The 17,952-nt window shown below is 42.2% G+C and overlaps 1 protein-coding gene across 8 annotated transcripts in view; it reads left to right on the top strand.

Annotated features, from left to right (window-relative positions):
* LOC121550217 (myocyte-specific enhancer factor 2C) overlaps positions 1-17,952 on the top strand; it is a 103,015-nt gene that overhangs the window by 15,470 nt on the left and 69,593 nt on the right. Inside the window, exon 1 of one of the 8 annotated variants that reach the window (XM_041862370.2) lies at positions 985-1,377. The exons of the other annotated variants lie outside the window; for them this stretch is intronic. The gene's annotated coding sequence lies outside the window, so the exon portion shown is untranslated. Of the gene's footprint in view, positions 1-984; positions 1,378-17,952 lie in introns of those variants that run through there. 8 annotated transcript variants of the gene reach the window in all.

Below are 17,952 nucleotides of genomic sequence, written 5' to 3'. Positions count from 1 at the left end.
GGTTAACATAATGCAAAGCTAGTCTATGGCCAGGTAGACTTTTGACACAAAGACCAACAGTTTTTTACTACGGGAGATTAAGATGATTATTTTTCCAACCACTATTCAATAAACTTGAGGCTGAGATGCGTATCATTTGAATATAATAGAGCCCTGGTATTACCAGGACTATCTGGGATCATCTCACAAATAGGTTTGGCTCCTCTGTCTTATCTGAAGAGGCGTACTTGCTGTTTTTATTGTTCTCTTCACACTAATAGAGTGGATGTTTTCAAATAATTTGGTTGGGGGATAACACTTGCTAATTTTCTCATGCTTACTGTCTGTGTCAGGCCTTATCTTGTGAGATAACTGGGGCCTGGAGAATGATTGGCAGATGCAGAACAGCTCTTGTAGATCCAGAACATTGAATTTTCTCACAGAAACATTTACTTATGCAAAGATCTGGAATATTTTTAGAAAATATCCTTTGACAAATTGAAACAATGTATTATTATTATTATCATTATTATTATTATTATTATTATTATTATTATTATTATTATTATTATTATTAGTAGTAGTAGTAGTAGTAGTAGTAGTAGTAGTAGTAGTAGTAGTAGTAGTAGTAGTATTGTGCCTGTTTAATCTAGGCCTATAGGTTATGCTGCATCCGATAAAAAAACAACAGATTAAAGTCTACTATATTTAATGCTTAATTAATGTCAGTGCATAAAGTTAATACAATATATTACAAGGACAACAACAACAGTTTGGTCACTTGAATTTCATTTAGTTGAAAACGCACCCTCCACGGTTATTTAGTTAAAGCACATAGTCGCATAATCATACACTGACAGTCCTTTCACAGTGCTTAATTGTCTGTCCTCTTTATCAGGTTTGAGATAGTAATGCATTATTGCTATGCCTCTTTCATTAAAGTAGTTGGGAAATGTGAGCCCGCCCCCTTTCAGGAGGAAAACCGATTATTTCTCCTCGCGCTGGGAGAGGGTGAGGGAGAGACTCGACCAGGATTGTGGGAGCGAACAGAAACAGCCCTTACAACATCATCAGCTACAGACGTCCACGGCTTTAACCGTCCCATTCCTTTCGCCGACACATCACTGGAGACCAAGTAACCATCCTCACTGTTCTCAATTACAGTTTCAGACGAGAGACCGACTAGTTTTTTTATGTCATTTTAGAGACACATAGGCGACTTTTCGGCACGGTTCTTTTTCATGTTGCGTTCCTGCTGGTGCTGGATTTAAGTGCGTCTGTGCGAAGTCCATCCCGGGCACGCAACGGCTTCCTCTACGCTGTCATTCGGCGGGACAACACAGCCGGAGACTGCCTGTGGTATCTCGCACTTACCGGACAGATTTCATGCATAATAAAGTGAGTAACGTGCTCCTACATCTATCAAATCTTTGTCATATCTGAGGACACGTTGTATCTCGATGGAAGCAGCAAGGGGTCTTTATTTATAATCGTATGTGTCAGTTTGACATCACCGGTAAACTTGAGCGCTATTTTGAAGCAGTTACCGCCAACAAACTATACAATGTAACCATGACCATTGTATCTCCAGGCATATGATAGGCTACACGCAGTAAATTAGCGTTTTAAAGAGTCTATTTACGAGAGTCAAGGTTTGTCTCGTGGTTTTGTTTGTGTGCTTTGACCTTGCAGTGTTTCTTTCCCACAATATCGCAACACCGTATCAACAGGCGCACAATGGGCTACTAGAGCGACTCATATTCTCGGTATATTACTTGTATTATGTAGCATTTAACAATTATTGCTCTGAAATATTCGTATAGGCCTATTAGTTTCAATATATGTACCGGTAGTCGCGTGTGAATCTAATGAAGCCTATGCATTTATAACGGGTCACAACCCAGAATAAAATTCACAATTTCTGGGGGACCCACAAATTAGGAAAGTATGTACTGTTAATAATTAAATAATTGTAGGGTTATATGAGCGGCTCATTTTGTAGATTGGATTCAACTTGTCAAAAGTTAGGCTTGTATTAGATAGACACGTTTTACATTTCGACAAAGTTCTCCAATGCATTCTGAATGAATGCAACTCAACATGACATGTTTTACTGGCATATTATCAAGATGAGGGTTAATTGTTCTACCTTACTGTTTTTTAAACAGTATACAATGAGTCACACCTGTTAACTTACATTACTGCCAGACCAAATGATTCAGCTTCCCTACCGTATTTATATGTGAAGTTTCACAGTCTAATAAAATATCCAGCTATATAATATCCATGTGGAATTATACTCAGTCTCTGGATAATTAATTATTGGTGCAAAGTAAGGCTCTCAAGCAATGTAGCTAAATTGTGGAGGGTAGATAGCTTAGTGATGACTATTCTGACAAATGGAAGCTTGTCTGTTTTCTTGGGGGTTAAGGAAGAAATAGTATGTGGCCGTTTCTACCCATCAGAAATATAAGTACTTATTCATAATATGTATAGTGTAGATGGTGGCTGTAAATCAGGGCTCTATATTAATTGCAGAAATATATTGAAAATAAATATTATACATAAAATATCAATATTGATATATTTTGGTACAGTAGAAATGTTCTGTGAACTTTTTTCAGACCGTTTTCTTGAAGCTTGCCCATCTCTTTTACCAGGCTAATTTGAGCTTGCCATAAAGGGTGGGACAGGGAACACTACCTCAAATAACCTGTGGCAATTGCCATTGATTTGAGAAATGTAAAATAAAATTGCATTAATATTTTGGCATTTAACCCCTCAGAGATATTTGCACATAGAGTAAGGCATGTTTCACATATTAGATAGTGGCTCTGTACATTTCATTTATGTTACCATAGGGAAACAGTGTGTGTAGGCTATAGCTAAGACTGAGTGTGTCAAATGCAGATTGTATGCACAATATAATTGTATGCACTCGTATATTTAAGATTAATATAATACAACTTTTTATAGGCTACTGTAAATTTGTATCATGATGTGAGAGGCAAATTAACTATTTACTCAATGCTATGATTTCTGCAAATTATTCAACTTTATTTAACTGCTTTTTTGTGAAAAGTAATTGAGTAAAGGCAGTGATTGTGACGACATCCTGGAAAAGTACAGCCACATCCAGAGGCTTTTAGTGTTGCTACCACCTCTGGGCTGTTTTGTGACTACTGTAAATACAAGCAAAGCTCAGTGGAAGGCTAATGTCTCTGATTTTATTAGTTATATTAGCTTAAGTAGAGTTCAGTAAAGTGTGATTTGTTTGGTTGATTTGAGGCGCCATTGTATTTTGCATTACTCGATGTTCTTGACTTTCTGTTGTGAAATAATCGAGGTGAAATTGTCCTTTGGCAAGGAATAATGGACATACGCTCATGCTTATACTGTTTCCTTCCCACCCCCACCATCAATGGTCGCCTGTTGCTCTCTTGGGATTGAGCGTTAGGTTAATCTGCTCAGAGGGAAGGTGAGCGCTCGCATGTGGACACACGATTACACACAGAGGACTCTCTCAGCCAAGCTCTGTAATCTCAGAGACACACACACATTCTCTCTCTCTCTCTCTCTCTCTCTCTCTCTCTCTCTCTCTCTCTCTCTCTCTCTCTCTCTCTCTCTCTCTCTCTCTCTCTCTCTCTCTCTCTCTCTCTTCCCCCGGCGCTGCTTTATTTCTGTTACTCTTCTCAGACCTGTCCTTCCTAACAAATCATTGGGGATTTTGGCTGCTGATTCACAAAACCAACAGTTACAACACGCTCTTAGCCTCCTCATAAAGAGGGATTAGGGGGTCACATGTCACTCTGATTGGCCAGTGCATTGAGCCAATTGTCAGGGCACATTGCCGTACACCAGGGCCTCATTAAAGCTTTATTCAAGTGAAGGGACACCTTTTGAGCCAAGATCACTGCTTTTGCCGTGATCCCAAAAAGCAGCTTCAGCCTCCTCTGAGTGGCCAGTGTAGTTAGAATGTTGCTTTCTAGTACTAATTTATGAATAAAGAGAATATTTACTGGTTGATATTCAACAGCATGACCTGAGAGAGTTCAGCTCTCTGTTGGCATTCAGTGAAATAAGGGAATCTGTCAAAGAGTGCTTGATTTAAGGCGTACACTAGCATGCTCCATAAACTCTTAAAAGGACTGCTAAATTTGAAGGGAATAGTCTCGACATTGATACCTATGTGTATACGCTACATAAGGCATGGTTCAAAATAGGCTACCGTCCTAACGAAGGAAAAAGTAAATCTATGAAAACATTTTTATAAATAGAAACATCACAAGCGTTTATGTTTAAGCAAATAATTTAATAGCCGGATTGCTGTACTTTAAAGTTGTATTTCTTTTTGTCAGTAATGGTTGCAAATGTTTTGGAAGGGGTTTGCGGAGTTTGCTCAGTTAAACGTCAGTAAAACACTTTAATTTGCAGATTACAGGTTTGCAAGATCTGGTGGTAGATACTGAAGTAATTGCACTTTATGCCCTTAGGCTTAAAGACGTGAGTGATATACGAAACAATTATATTTCAGATGTGGAGGGCACATCAAATTTTACACCATGAGGTGATATTCTCACAAATGACATTGTATTTTGGGGTCCTTTTTCCACTCTAACTGTAACGATCATACACGCAGGAACTCAAACGTACAGTTATAATTTTTTTATCCTATTTGATCCACAATTAACAGTGCAATAGAGTTGAGCTCTGCTCGGAATAGCTCAGTGGTGTTTTTCTCCTGTGTTTGAACAGATGCAAATACTTTGGCGTTATGATAACTCGAGGGGTTTCAGTGTGAGCCCATGGTTATTGTACGGCAGGTGTTCCCTCTATAGCTAGATATGGGAGGAATATTCTTCTCTTTATCTTTGTGCACCATTTTTATAGAACTCATGAAAAGTATCCGAGCCGACCTCGGCATCTGTTTATTTACTAATTTAGTGCAGATCCCACTTTTATTTTCCTAACTGCTGTACGTGTTAGGAATATTTTCCCCTGTGTTTGTGTTTTTTGCAAGCATTGTGTCAGTATCTTTATTAAGCTGCAATTACTAATAAAGTTAAGAAATAAGGCCAAGAAAATAATGTAGTCCTTGAATGGTTTATGATGTATTTGAATGCAGATATGAGTCTGTCCTGGTTTGCATAACGATGCAGTCTTCTGTCTCTATCTAGTAATTAGCCACGACGTTCAGCAACTTTTCCTCAGCACTGTAAGTGGAAGAGGGTGTGTGGGGTTTGTTCACTAGGGTGTTAAAGATCACAGAGGAATAGCTCATGCTTTGATGTTTAATTGTATTGTAAAACACATTTTAGAATATTTCTGCATAAAGTAGAATTCTAGCTGTGCTGTGCTTTGTGTTTGGTGTTCTTTTTGTGTGCAAGTGTGTGTGTGTGTGTGTGTGTGTGTGTGTGTGTGTGTGTGTGTGTGTGTGTGTTTGTGTTTGTTTGTCTAAGTTTTGTGTGTCTGTTGGTACACATTTCAATAAAAATTAATGTATTTCTGTTTTCTTTCATTCTCACATGGAGGAGGGGAGGAATTGATGTCTGGAAAGATGGAATGGTACAGAAGAAAGTGTCAGTGTGAGGGCTGGAAAGATAAACCGAGGAAAAACAAACAGTTGTGAAGAGGCAAACTTTGAAAGAGACAGAATTTAAATAGTAAAGAGATTGACACGGTTGAAGAGCGTGTAGGAGAGAAAATAAGTGTTTCTGTCCGTTGGGCAGACTTAAGTCAGTAGATCCACCTTATAACGTGTGACAGAGATGTTGTGTTGGATTCCAAATGATCAACTAGACTAGATTAACAGGACTTCCGGCCTGCTTCTTCCTGTTTCCTGTTACCTGTCAGGCCTGGTCATCATGGCAGCTGCTTGGTGGGTGGTCTGGGCAGGACAGGACTGGCATGGACAGACCTTAGCGCTACTGACCACATACACTAATCATATCACCAGCTCCAGCTTTTAACTGCATACAGGCCAGGCTAAGATACACCTAAAGCACCCACATATGCAGCTCACCATATAGACCTCCACCCTTGAATATTTGGATTGAGAGAGGAGGAGAGAAGACAACAGAGAAAGGAGGATTGGATGTGGTAAGAGGGAGTGAAACATTTAGAGAAGGATAGGGAATTTATTTTAAACAGTACGCGATGCATCCAGTAAGTCTGACAATGATATTATGAGCCTGGGTGGTATTTGTTTAGAGTAGATATGAATGGCTTTCACTGCATTCATATATGTCTAGTGTGTCAGTGAAATGTAGTATTCGGGAATTAGAAAAGCCAGACATAAGGCATTAAAGACTTCACGTTTTATTTAGATTCTATATGTTTACTTTCATTAATAGTTTCCCTGTGGTATATCTTTTTTAAATAGCTGACTTATTGCAGACGAAATCCAGACACCTCGTACTGTACGTGGGTAGCTAGTCTCCAAAAAAACAAATATAGCCCGCCTGCATCTGGAAGGGTCTATTTTACCTGCCCTAAACGTAGTGTGAAATAAAACTGGAATTAACTCCAAATCCTTTTTTGGGGTGGGTCAGAGGGGTGAGTTGTTTGCTCTTGGTGCACATAAACTCTGAGATGGAAGGCATGTTCCATGATAAAACACAGTGGCTGACCTGTGTCTCTGCCATGGTGTGGTGTAGCAAGGGACGACTTCTCCCTCACTGTTCAGACGCAAGTCCCACCTCCCCCTTTGGTGTGGCATGCTGTTGGAATTCACCCAATGACAAGAAAAAAAGGAGGGGGTAGAAAAGTGCATAAATATTTTCCAGTGACTGTAATTTATCTTTGTCACACCTGCAATATAGCCGAGTCATTCTGAAACATGGTCCGGTGAGACACACAGAGGTTCCTCTGTGCCCTGGCCTCACATACTCTAACATCCATCTGAAAGCCCACCGCTGCCACCAATACTGCCTGCCACCACTGCCTTATGCCTGCCGCAATGCTTCACAGCTCACTAATGGGTATTTTTTAGAAGATTCTGTGTTCACAATGGAGCCGTAGGTGTAGGTCCTCATATACACGCTGTGCAGTAAAAAAAAAAATGGATGTTGTTATAATAGTTGATTTGTAATCGTTGACTGATATGTTCATGTTAATAATGTTGGATCCAAGCTGATTACAAAGTGTGCATTTTTTTAATGCTCCAGGTTATTTTATGTCCCCAAGCCACAGCTCTGTAACCACTAGAACTCTAAGCAGGAAGTACTCAGTTGGAGTCAGTGGCCACTGTTGAAGACATTTTTAGTGAATAATACTGTCACAGTAGTAATCCAGACCTCCTCTGTTCTGCAGAGCGTACAGCTTTACCCAAGCAGTGTCCTGCCAAAGTCCACAACACTGTTGCTTTCCACTGTCATCTGTGCCATTCCCAGACCAGGGCCCGGCCTCTAAAGAATGTTTAGTACAGGGCTGTCTCGAACACTCACAGTGCCGGGGTGAAAAAAGGAACAGAGAGGGAGAGACGCAGAGAGACTGAGAGGAGGAGAGAATAAAAGATAGAGACAAGCTGACTTTATCTGGGTGTTATATAGCTGGGAAGGCAGTCTATTTGTATTGCTCTCTGTTAGACAACACTGACAGTCTTGAAGAATGTACCCTTTCTACTGCCATGTTCTAAACAAATGGCAATGTGTTTCCATTTTTAAAAGGAGTTTAAAGCTTTGATTGTCTGAAGACGTTTAGAATGTTTCCGGGTTTTATTTGTTGTAGATTTATGTTGCATTCGAAAAAGAAAAGAAAAAACTTCACAACAAATTAATAATAACAGGTAAATATAACTTATTGAGCTGTGCCACGCAGAAAGGTACATCTTCAGAAACTAATTTGGTTCAGAGTGAAATGAGGATTTGAGCAAGTCAATATTCCCGAATGCTAATAAGGTACACCAATAATGTTTTTCATTTTCATTATTAAATTAAACAAGTTTAATTATTTTCTATACTAGGGTAATAATATGTTTAGAAGCTTTAGTTGACATTTAATAAAGCTACTTTATCAGCTAAATTTCAGGTAGTTTTCATAGTGCCATATAGGAATTTGTGCCGCTGAAATATGCATTTAGGATAAGTGTGCTCCATCGTATGAAATTATGTAACTTTCCTGTGCAAGTCCACAGAGAAACATGTGTAGGTGTGACCGCCTGGCACGGAGGGGTAGGAACGGACAGGGAAAATTACTTATATAAATACAGTATCTTTCTCTCTCTCTCTCTCTTTCTCTCTCTCTCTCTCTCTCTCTCTCTCTCTCTCTCTCTCTCTCTCTCTCTCTCTCTCTCTCTCTCTCTCTCTCGCTCTCTCTCTATCTCTCTCTCTATATATATATCTAGTCACTTTTTAAGGGTTTTCTGTCCAACTCGCTGTTTGCTTTGCTATATCGGCTTTTCCTACAGTGGCTCCTCCAAAGTGCAGCTCGTGATGTCATTCATTTTGTTCATACTTTATAGATGCAATTTCTGGAGAAAGAGAGAAAATGAGCGCGAGAGAAAGGAGACAAGGAGAGAAGGAGAGACCAAAAGAGATAGATGGAAAGAGAGAGTTGCGGAAAGGAGATTTGCAGTGCGGAGTTTCATGTATAATGAATGAGGGGGCACTTTGTTTGAAACTTCAGCCTGGCGCTTCACTTCAAGGTTTGCTGGGCAGAGTGGGGCCTTGTGCTCAACACCAACCTCTCTCTGGGCTCTGCTGATGGATGCTTTCACCTAGCTGCCACTGTGGACCAGCCCAGTGGAAAAACAAATAACTCCTCTATGTGTGTGTGCGTGCGTGCCTATAACATTTTATTTGTGACATGCTTCGTAAACAACAGGTGTAGACTAACAGGGAAATACTTAATAACGGGTCCTTTTCCAACAATGCAGAGTTAAAGATAAAGATAAAAAATAACATGGCTATATACAGGGAGTCAATGTGCAGGTGTACAAGGTCATTGAAGTAGCTATGTACATATAGGTAGGGGTAAAATGACTAGGCAACAGGATAGATAATAGTGCCTTTGTGTATGTGTGTGTGTCAGCCCAGACAATAGGACAACGGATGGGGAAAGAGGGTTGAAGAGGGAGGGAAGGAGGTGAGGAGCAATGAGTGTTTGTATAGGAACAGCACTGCAGTGACACCCAGGCTCCACTAAGGAGAATACTGGCACCCGGCCCACACTTCCTAAATAGTGCTCCCTACAGAAATAGCCCTGCCTTGTTATTGACTTTTGTCTGGGGGGTGTATTTCTTTGTTTAATGGTTTAAGAATTTGGTTCATAGTGTTATATTCTCCTAATTTTGGCACCGTTGTACCTTTCTATTTGTCTATTCAGCATAATACCACCTGTTTATGTGTATTTGTGTGTGAGTGAGCAGTATTGTTTGGGATAAAAATGGCCCCGGTCTTATTTTTGGCCCTGTACTGGGCTCATGGTTTATAAATAGTTGAGGAAGTGTGGGGGATACCTACAGTGCTACTGGTCGCCCTCCTCCACAGTCCCAGGCCCTCCGAGGGCCTCCACGTCACATCCCTCCCCCATTACAGTGCTCTCTCGCTGGGCTACTCCAGTTCAGCCCCCTGGGGGACTACCAAACAGGATGGGACTCACATAGAGGGTGTGAGAAAATCAGACAGAGTCAAGCCAATGAGAAATTCCTCTACAGTAGGAGACATTGCTGTTGTCGTCTTAGAGTGTAGATTTGAGCATGGTTGAATAGGGTGACATTTTGGAAAATGTGGCGAGTGAATTGGTGATAATTGTATGTCTCTCTGATTGTTGAGACTATCAGCAATAATGACAGTATTCGGCTGTGAGGGTGGTGTTGTGAGAGGAGTATAAAACGTGTTGCGCTGGAGCAGTGTTTTCTGACACCCACTGCGTCTGTGTGTGTAAACTGGAGGCGTGATGTCTTCATTGTTCTTTGCCATCTATATGCAGAGGTTTCATGTTAATTTCATTTTACCCTCACAGACACTCTTTGCCTCCCTTTAGAAATAGTTGTTTTCACACTGCACTCAGTCATTGGGTGATCTGGTCTCAAATGTAGTGGGGCATTTTTAAATGACTTTACATTTACTGAAATTCCTCCCATATATAGGACATGCATGGAATCAATCTTTGAATTGATTTTATTAATATTTATCACACTTCTGTTAACTGCTGGTGATGTTCAGTTCAGTTATACAGTAGTCAAGGTGGCAGTGAAAGCAGGGCTGCATGCACCCTCGTGTCATTTGAATTAATGATGTTGAGTGATCCGAGCTGAGTGGACAAATACTAGTTCTGTTGGTTTTTCCTGCTGCCTCTCAGTTAGCCCTGGAGGTCCGAGGTCCTACACTCATGCACCCATCATAGCCTCCCTTGGATCCAGAGAAAGAGGCCTTTAACCCCCTTGGCTCCAGAGAGAAGGGCCTGGGCTTCACCCTGTCCTGGCTACAAAGGGCATCCATAGGACGTCCTTTAGAGAAGCAATTTGGCTTCCTCTGAGTAATTAACTCAGTTCTGAGGGAGGATGGAGATCTAGATAGACAGCACACACGCAATGCGAGTAATTCCATTACACATACCATCCCTGCCTTTGGCATCTTACCTCAGGTTATTGTTCTCTTTCTAAATGAGCAGCACTGTGCACTGTGGTCCTCTAAATGGTTGGCCCATTATTATATTAACTAGGGCATCCTTGTGAAGAGATAGAGGGAGGGAAGGAGAGAGATAGAAGGGAAAGAGAGAGAGAGAGAGAGAGAGAGAGAGAGAGAGAGAGAGAGAGAGAGAGAGAGAGAGAGAGAGAGAGAGAGAGAGAGAGAGAGAGAGAGAGAGAGAGAGAGAGAGAGAGAGAGAGAGAGAGAGAGAGAGAGAGAGAGAGAGAGAGAGAGAGAGAGAGAGAGAGAGAGATCCAGGGCTGGCAAGCCTCACTAGTAATAATCAAGTAATAGACCAGTAGTTTTCTCCAATGTGTTTTTTTTCTTCTGAAGGTAATAGTACTGACTGTTATTAATGTGCTTTTGACAGCTTAATTTGATAATGGGGCTACTTGTTTAAGAAGCCAACGATTATTCTCAGAGGACTGACAGTGTTTTTTATGTTCTTCAAAATGCTGCCATGCAGCCTGTCGATGACCCACTTCTCAGATGGTCGAAAACAAGGAAGAGCGAAACTCCACAGGGAGATAGAAAGAGAGGGAGAGAAGAGAGAGAGATAGATCGAGAGATAGAGGGAGAGGCGGGAAGAGAGAAAGAGTAAGAATGAAAAGCTCTTGATAATTTCTGCCGGAAGTAAATTCTAAATCCTTTTCTGCCTCCCCTCCTCCCCTTTCTCCATCTTTTTTCTTCTCCTCCACCTCCTCCTCTACCGTTGAGCTGCCTACCTTCCTGGGCTCCTCTTCCCTCTAGTCTAATCGGAAGAGAAACGCTGGGAACGATAACAGGGATTAGCGTCCGATGCTCGCTGGCTCCCCTCGGTTAAGTACACATGTAATGAGTTGTTTATTTGGGATAATGCGCAGCAGAAGCGGCAGGGGCCCAGAGCTGCCTTCCCCCCCTACAAACACACACACACACACACACAGCCCTGGGACGGGTCACTTACTGGACAGGGTGGGTCAGGGGGAGAAGAGGGGCAGGAGGGTCCTTCATCATTCTCAGCCCATTCTTGAGGTCATGTGGCCTGGGGATTTTTCTCAGGCTGGAGAAAAAAACTCAATAATATGAGAAAAATGAAGGGAAGTAACGGAGATAGAGAAGGAGAGGGAGAGAGTGAGGGAGAGATATGTGCCCACCAGTTTGAGTGTGTGAAGTGGAAAAAGCTGTTGGTTAGCGAAGGGGACGTGCTCTGCTATCATTAGCCGGGGGGTAGGAGGGGGCAGGGGGGGCAGGCGAGGTTATGTGAACGGTGCAGCTGTGCTCCGAGCAGAGGGATTTGAGTGGGGAACTCCAGCTAAGCAGCCAGGTTCTTCACTGTACTCTACGGTCGGACCAGAGCTGAGCCTTGTGAACCAAATCTCCCCCTACTCAGCTAGCTCTTCACTTCCCAAATAATAAACAAATAAATGTTGATGGCAAGGATAAGACTGCAGACGGGAAAAAACACAAGCATGATTTATATATATGCCTCTCTAGGCATTTGCTGTTTTCTTATATATTTTTATCTCTGGGCTCAATAAATAATTTTCATCAGTCCAAATGGAAATTAGGATCAGAATAACTAATAATAGTGATTATAAAAAATAAATGATTAAACGTTTTTGAAAGCACTATTAAATGTTTCCTTTTTTGTTTTTTCCCCCCCTCAACCTAACCTCCAATTTTATGTTGCTTCTGTCCACACCCCCCCCCTTTTCATTGAGCCAGTTCAAATTGAAAGCAGAATGTGATATGGTTGAATCTACAAATCGGCAGCGGAACGTCAGAGAAAGCCCAGACTTCCCTCTCACCCTATCTGATCACATGCTGCAGAAACAGGGCCAGCGCGGCGACAGTGAGACGAGGGAGGGAGGGGGAGAGAACAAGAGCAAAGCCTCACCGTGCTGTGCTAATACATTCAGCTTGCCACGGTATCCAACAACAAGGCAAAATATCACACATCTTCACATCACACACTACTCCTACAACAACAACACATACAGAAAAAAAAACCTAGCTCAAGAACCGAGGAGTTGAAAGCAAGCAAGGAGGATAAAATGTGAAAGTGAAAGTTTCTGGCGGGGAAATTAAAATATACAGTATCACTTGGTGTGGCAAAAAGGGGGGGGGGGCAGTACCTTGACAGATTTTCTCATGGTGCGCTGTGGGCTAAAAATAGGGCTTAGCCAAAGCGGCAGTGGGGTTTTTGGCAAGAGGGGTCATCTTTGTGTGATACAGTGGACTTCGCTATAGTCACGTACAGAGAGGAGACGTGTGTCTCTGCCAAGACGTGTAGCCATGCAGCAGACATTTAATATTTGTTTGTCTCTTTTCATTCTCTCTCTCTCTCTCTCTCTCTCTCTCTCTCTCTCTCTCTCTCTCTCTCTCTCTCTCTCTCTCTCTCTCTCTCTCTCTCTCTTCTCTCGCTTTCTCTCTTCCTCTTCCTCCTCCTCCTTCTCTCTAGCAGGGGTTAAGTAGCAGTAAGCTTTATCAGATCACCCGGGCTGTCTCTTTCAAACCTCTTTTTGCCATTTTGATTTTGTGCAGCTGTGCGGGCTCTTTAATCATACGCTATCTTTTTTCACTTGCTCTCCTCTTGTCCTCCCTCCTCCCCTAACATACAGTATGTTAATTGGCTGCTTTCAGTGACAAATTACGAGCGCTGTCTTTGATGAGGTCGGGTTGTGATGGTGCGGGGAGAGGAGTACGGTGGAGTTGCCAGCCCCTCGCTGGTCCCCCTAACCACACCAAGCAGGAGCACGGCACCCAGCCGCCGTCTAATGAGAGGCTTGGCCTGGCTCTGGCATGGGTCTGGGCTTGGTGGGGCCGCCTCCCAGCCTCCTTCAGCTCCTCTAACAGAGTGTGATCTGTAGGTACGCCGCCTGCCCGCCCGCCCTCCACACTCAACACAACCTTTACCCTCCCTCACTAACACACCCCACTGTTGCTTAGAGGGCTGTAGGAGCAGGCTGCAACTCAGCTACTGGGTATGGATTTGGCTCTTCTTTTAAACTCTGTTGATATACCGTTGATATACTTAAGCAATAAGGCACGAGGGGGTGTGGTATATGGTCAATATACCACAGCTAAGTTCTTATGCATAACGTAATGCGGAGTGCCTGGATACAGCCCTTAGCCAAGGTATATTGGCCATATACCATAAACCCCAGAGGTGCCTTATTGCTATTATAAACTGGTTACCAAGGTAATTAGAACATTAAAAGTAAATGTTTTGTCATACCCGTGGTATACGGTCTGATATACCATGGCTTTCAGCCAATCACCATTCAGGGCTCGAACCACCCAGTTTATAATGTAGTTTGTATCATTGTGGGGAGAGTTATAAATACGTATACACATACTCATTCAACAAGATAAGTTAAAAGTGTCCATTTTGTATTTGTTTCTTTGTATGTTTTACTATAAATTCTGGCCAACTCTGAATTGAAACAATATGTTGTAGTACAACCTAAATGATGGATGTGTGGACATTCAAACTCTTTGTGTGTCTCAAGTTTACAGTTTGTGTGTGTGTGTGTGTGTGTGCGTCTGGTATGTGTGTGTGACAGAGATACTGCCTGGAAACATTACACCAGTCTTGCTTAAACAAACACTAACTGGAACAATCGCAGTTTAATGATGTGCAACGTCAACAGGGCAACAATGCTCACCAATAATCAGCCCAATCAGCTTGCGGTAGGCAGAAAAAATAAGAGGAACTGTGACATCATGCTAGCAGACTGGAGCATGTATTTTCCAACAAGCCAGGGAGGGACCAAGGGAGGCTGGGGTATCAGAATCTGTGTTTTTTCAGAGCTCTCTCTCTCTCTCTCTCGCTCTCTCTCTCTCTCTCTACTCTGCGATCTAGGTTACTCGGTTTCCTTATGGAGCACAGGGACTTTAAAAAAAACAGAAGGTTGAATTTATGAAGGACATCCTTGTTGAAGTGTGCAACCTTCTACTTCTTTTCAAATTACCTCCACGCTGTGCACAGTCTCAGTACAAGACTGTGGCTCTCGCTTTAGATCAGCCATACTGTTAGAGAGAGACACATAATACCACCATTACACAAATAGGAATGCAAAGCATTGTTGTTCATCATTGCTGTAGTTTGAGCAAAGTGTGTTAAAATAATACCACATTACTCTTGCAGAGGAATGGCTGATTTATTGAAACCTAATTTAGGCTAATATAATACATGGCACGCAACAGGTAATCATCAAGCCATGATCCGAAGGCGCAGAGGGGAAGCTTTTTGGCTCAAGGGTCTGTCCGTTAAGGTGGTGGGTAAAAATATCCTGGACCATTTACAGCAGTCTGCCTATTCTGGTAGACCAACTCAGCATTTAGCTTCTAGTGACCTAAATGTTACCATGGGAGCCTGCCATGACAGTTTTTTTTTAAGGCCGTCTTGACCTGGTATACCCCGAATCCCCTCCCCAATCACACACACACACATTCACACATGCACACGCACGCACACACACACACTCCAGAGTCAGAGTCTGCGAACCGATCCAATCCGTGCCTATGTCGCTGCCTCCAAACTCCAGACACCCCATCCCCTTTCATAGCATAGCCAACATATGTGTGAACACTACAGCAGAGAGGAGGTTATAGAGAGGTTACGGCTCAGTAGCACCTATGACTTGTTTTAGTGTTTCCTCATAGATGCTGCTAATAGGTCTATTGTCTATAAACACTTGCATATAGAACTTAGTATAGACACCAAGACAGCTCATGATGCAACTTTTGTGTGATCTCCAAATATGCTGATGGATCCCAATATCCCTCAACTTCCCCATATTGTTTTCTGTGTCTGTCTTTCTGGATTAGCCATGGCGAACAGAGGGGCAAGAAAAAGAAAGCAACTTTGGCAAATCAATCCCATAATGGAGTATGCAAAATAGATTACTGTACACAATAACACAATACTACATACAAGACAGAAAGTGCTAAAAGAAGGTGGTGAAAAGTGAATAGAAAATAAGCTGGCACCCGTGCAGGAGTGTTAGCCATGTTAGCTTTAGCTTGTGTCTCTAATTGGGGCCAGGAGGGAGCATTTAATAATTGCTGTCAGAAGATCACATTGTATAATCTTCTTCACAGTCACTGCTGTAGGGTAGAGTGAAACAAATTGTCATCAGAGATTTCTAAATGAACAAAGCTTTTAATTAGGCTGATTTAGAATTAGCAAAAAAGAGAGAAAGAAAGTGTGATGGAATCATCAGCGGATCGTCATTGTCTAACCACGTTGTCTGGTGTTAGAAGACGCCACCGCCACGAGACGTCACAGAAGCTTTCTGCGTTTGAAAAGGAGACAAAGCGAGCCCCACCCCCTAAACCTTCACCCTAACCCCAACCCCCACTCCCGAGCTGCTGAACATTGCTAACTATATCACGAGACATTGTCATCCTTGGCGGAGAACATAATTGAGGGAATATGTCAGTGATTTGTGTGTTCTTACTGACATGACCGTGGGCTGTTATCATGGGGGTGGGGTAGTAGTTACTGAAGGGAAATGCTTTTATTATTTCTGCATTGTTCCCCCCCCCCCCCTCCTCCTTTCTCTGTCTTAGTACCATAAGCTAGTTTCATAAAAATTGTGTTTGTTTACTTCATCAGCATCGTTATGAGTTGAAGCAAGTAAAAAATCTTTAGAGACTCTGGGGATAAAGTGTGTGTGTGTGTGTGAAACTAGTCTGTTTTATTTTTCTGTTCCAGTCCAGCAGTCTGTGTCTAAATGGTGGTTGCACCTGGACCCTGTAGGCCTGTGTGGCACCATGTGATGTCAGGCAGCGGTTGGACGCTTGCTGAAAAACATTACCCCTCGCAGATGTGTATGCTTGAGGTGAACGACGGGGGGAGGGAATGCACAATAATGTACTGTGGGGCAAACAACGTGAGAGAGAGACAGGTGGAGAGCAAGAGGGGAAGCAGGAGAAGCCGCGGTGATCAGCTGAAACTAAAGCAATGCGATTCAGCGTTGAACATTGGTTGCTTTCTCCACCACAAATGAAATCGCTTTCATGTCCCTAACCATCGCACCACCACTACCACCTCACCACTGTACACCTTCATCCTCCTGCCATCTTCCCTCACCTGGAGCCTAATTTATCAAAGGTGCATGTGCTCAAAAAAGACTATACCTTGCATGTGGCAGTTTTCCTGCAAAAGTTTGTATTTATACATTCTAAACTGGGAAAGTGTGCGTATCTCCACGCAAATCTCAGACCGTGCGTACGAACAACTTCTAGTGGTTGATCAACTGTATTGCAAGTTTTTGGGGGAAATGGAAGTGTTTGATGCACTGGAATTATAATAACGGTAGGCTAATGAAAAAATGTAAACGTAGGCGTAATGTTAAAACAGATGCATTTGCCACTGGTAAGAAGAACGCAAAGCAGCATGTCACCTAATATATTTATTTGACTTTTATTATATAGGCCTGAATCATAATCATATTGCAGGGCATGTCTCTCCTTTTTTGTGACATGACTGGTTAATTCCCACTACACAACAAATATTAGGCTACCATTTATCCAGAAACTGTAATGGCCCAGTTCCAACATCTCCAAATCATACAGCAAATGAGGCCATTTTTGTTATGGTAAAAGGTGAATGGATGGCGTTTTCCAGGCAGGGTTGTAGCACTAGTTAACAAGCGCACAAATATGGCTCTGATTTATTAATGAAAACGTGTATATGTTGCGTGCTCGAATCTCCACATACGCAAGAATTTAATAAGACATTTACGCACGGTTGACAAATGAGGACCCTGTCTTTTCACAGTGTGGCAAGGATTGTTTTACTCAGTTTTTACTCAATCCATCGCTCTCTTCATCTTTACTCATGCCATGGAAAAACTGAATGCTCACACCACAGCAGTGATTCATCAGAGCCTTTCTGGGGCCTTTCCAAATCATAGTTACCTCTACTTCTGCTTTTTTTTGCTCTTCTCTGCGTCACGGATATTGGTGTATCAGATTCGCCAGTCTGCCCTTCTACTTCATTCTAATGAGTAGCTACTGTTCACCCAATAATCTGCCACAGCACCCAGAGAACCAGCATCTACATTAACACTTTATCATTCACAACATTCTATTATTTGCATACCGCTCTTCCAAATAATATTATTGGCTTCTAAACTCACAATATTGTCCATTGTGATATTGTGACTGCTTTGATTGTGATTTTTAATCGCCCACTCAATCCATGATAATCATATTTATTTATTTAAATGTTTAGTCATTTTAGCAGACGCTCTTATCCAGAGCGACTTACAGTTAATGAGTCCGTGGGGCCAGTATCAGCTATTGCATGCATGAAATGTAGCTACTGTCCCCAAGTCAAGTCGCTAGT

Source organism: Coregonus clupeaformis, chromosome 18, assembly GCF_020615455.1.
Source record: "Coregonus clupeaformis isolate EN_2021a chromosome 18, ASM2061545v1, whole genome shotgun sequence".
Classification (NCBI taxonomy): Eukaryota; Metazoa; Chordata; class Actinopteri; order Salmoniformes; family Salmonidae; genus Coregonus; species Coregonus clupeaformis.
This window is presented reverse-complemented; position numbering and strand designations above follow the sequence as displayed.